General features: G+C 39.4%; 1 long non-coding RNA gene across 1 annotated transcript in view; it reads right to left on the minus strand.

Moving 5' to 3' along the window:
- Positions 1 to 3286, minus strand: part of LOC102673081 — a 22291-nt gene that overhangs the window by 10901 nt on the left and 8104 nt on the right. Inside the window, exon 2 of the long non-coding RNA XR_422492.2 lies at positions 1276 to 1278. This is a non-coding gene — a long non-coding RNA (uncharacterized LOC102673081). The remainder of the gene's footprint in view (positions 1 to 1275; positions 1279 to 3286) is intronic.

Consider the following 3286-nt stretch of genomic DNA (forward strand, 5'->3'; position numbering starts at 1 on the left):
TTTTTACTTGGGAAGAATGGATTCATAGGCATCCTTTTAATGTGTTTACACGTATGTCCGGAATGGTTTACACAGGAAATAAGCATTGGAAATATCGTTAAACAGCGACACGCGTACCACCATAGAAGTGCAAACAATAATTAGCGCATTCCAATAACAATTATCGTTGAATTCGAGATCGATATGAATTTGCAATCGACAAACATTTCTCGAATTAATGCCCCCTGATGGGAAATTTGTGGTTGTTTTCGACCATTGTTGCAAAGCTAGAGAGAGCCCGTGCCGATCAACTTCCTTCCGATTTATAACAACAACGAGCAACGTCTGTCCCTTGCACTCTTGAAACAGGGAGGATTAATTTTTCCTTCCGCGAAAAAACGAAACGCGAGAATGAATTTTGAAATTTCCCCGAAATCGAAACCAACTAACGTCTTCGTTCCTTTTCTTTCATCTTTTTCTTTGATTGGAGAGATACACTGTCGAGAAACTCGGCGTACGTAATTTATGGTTGTCGATAGACGTCTATTTCTAAATAAAGGAAACTAGGTTCCAAGATTTAATTAATGCAAATTTGAACGTGGCAAATAGTGGGTTGAGAGATATGCAGATGCGATGACGTACTAGAGAGGTAGGGAACTTCTAGAACGCGGGAAAATACCCAAGTGTTTCTGTTGTCGTAAACACACGTAATGTACGCGATGCCCTATTATACACAAACTGCTAATGAAATGTTATCGCCAAAATTTTACCGGCAATGTCTTCTGTGCGCTAATTTGCCACGTTATAACCCCTAATTGCTTTCCACTCCTGTTATTCACCCGTAAAGATAGACAGGCGCTCGGTTAACCCTACCTTATTTTCCGATTAAACTCGTTCAAGAAATTTGTAATTCTGAAATTTTTCTTTGCGGATAACATAAGGATGATGTAAAAACGGTGACTCGATGTTAAAATGTTAAAACATCGCGAAAGGAAATATAGATTCAAATATTCCGTTTGTCCATTTAATCGATTTAATTTATCTAAGTAATACTTTCGACTATTTTTGTACAAACTCGATTATTCATTAAACGGGGGGAAATAATGAAATTCGGACGAAACGATTGATTTTACAGTTTTAACCGACATGTAAAATACATATATGTGGATCGAACGTATCCTCCTCCGTTGCTTTGAATAATAAATATTTTTCTCTATCGTTAGAAGACTAAAATAAATTTCGTCTCTATCTGATCGAATCTAGTTACCACGTAGGGTGACAAAAGATAAGTTTTACGATCTTTCCAATTTTTGCTCCGTTTCTTCGCCATTATTTCGATTAACGCGGTGTCGTCCACGATTGGATAGCTTTCCTTCCATTACTATTCTTTCACACTTGTGTAACATACATCGTTCCCCTCGCTCTTCAGCCCAATTCGTCCGTTGCATTCTATCGAAACTTTGTGCAGATTTCTAAATCTTATTCGTTAAGATATTTTTCCCTTTCTTAGACACTTTGAAACGAAAGAAGATAGATTCGCACGAAACAACGTCTCTTGTTTTTTCAAGCGAACGATTGCAGCGAGATCCACGACACCGGAAGTAACGCGTTCATTTTCTTTCGACAACAAAGGCAAAATGGAGGTAACGTTCGGTTTTATTCTGGAATAAAATTTGGCCACCACCGGTTCTGGGCTAATACCGTACTCCACCAGTTTTATATCCACCATGAAGCTTTATATTACGTTTCCTTCGTCGCGACAGGAATCTAGAGGAAGGCGTTAATTGGCAACTTTTGTAAACGGATAGAAATGAAACATCAATCTCACGATTTCGTTTTTAAACGAGAAGGAAAATGTAAAAGAATAAAAAGTAAAGATCGAACAAGTGATGATAATTTTTAATAATTTTAAACCTAGATACATTCGTCGTATATATTTCCTCGCTATTCGAACGAAGAGAGTAACGTAAACTTAAGAGAATTATCGACAGTTATGCGCGGTTTCGATTCACCTTTGTAAACGCTACGCATTGGCTAATAGAATTTCAGATGAGAAGGAATCTGAATGTTGTTATAATTGGTCCGAGTTGGGTCGAATATCAAAAATATCGATATATTTTTAAGAGACGCGACGAGGAAAGAATCACGAACCGTTCGACTCGAGCCATCTTTCGATCGGTTATCGATAATCGATTTTTTTCTTTTTTTGGACTTTTAACTGTGAGAAAGAGCATATTCGATGAAACGGGATCGCGAACGATTGACGAACGGATTCGGTGTTTCGTTCCGAACGGACGAGACACGGACAACGCGCTTTCCGCGTTTCCCTCGATGTCCCGCCATTCGTTACAAATTTTTCAATGCATCGTATTATCCGCGGGTAACAAGGTAAACGGGCGGCAATCCAGCCACAATAATTTGCCAACACGTTTGTTTTGGTTTCGTGTTCAACGATCGTTACACCATCAATGCGTAACAAGGCGAGATGTGTGTATTCGTGAAGCAGCTAACTCGTGAATCGAGCGAACCAATCAACAGTAGCCCATTAACCGTTTCAGTTTCAACGTGCTTGAAATTCGCGCATTCCTTCTTGTTTCCAATGAATTTACGATAATGAATTCCGTTTCGCCCAAGAATTTATTTTATTTCTCTCGTTTTCGTTCGCCTCCTCCTCCTTCTTCCCTTTCGTACACCTTGGAAATTCGATCTCGCCACGACGATCCACGGAATTATCCAACACTATACACGCGTGTATTTCGCGTTAAAAAGAATGGCAAAGTTATAGGAGTATTAGGAAGGACGAGGATAATACGGCGAGGGAGGCTAGGTGCGTTCATTATGTGCGTGTTCAACTTTGTTGAAACGCAGGGAGAAGGGGAGGAGGAGGAGGAGAGAGGGAGAGAATCGTATTCGTCGGCGCCTCGCCAATTCGCATGGATGAACCGTTCCAATTCCGCGAGGATTCTCTTTGGAAATTGAATTTCGCGTTCAGGATTCAACCGCGCCACTTGATGGAGGTGTGTACAGTGTGGTTCAAGGCTTTTACCGATGTCACGGTCGCTATACCGTTCAAATTCCCAAAATTGAATCGTTCACTTTCACGCTTCAACCTTTACGTTTACCGCTCGTTTACCGCCCCTATTAATTAATAATATCTAAGCCTATCTTCCTCTGCGAATTTCCTTCCCCCCCCCCTCGTATTACTTGGCAATATTGTCCCCAATTGTCGTTTAATTATTATTATTACTACTATTATTATTATTATTATTATTATTATTATTATTATTATTATTATTATTATTATTAT

Source organism: Apis dorsata, unplaced genomic scaffold (genome assembly GCF_000469605.1).
Source record: "Apis dorsata unplaced genomic scaffold, Apis dorsata 1.3 scaffold_525, whole genome shotgun sequence".
NCBI classification, from domain to species: domain Eukaryota; kingdom Metazoa; phylum Arthropoda; class Insecta; order Hymenoptera; family Apidae; genus Apis; species Apis dorsata.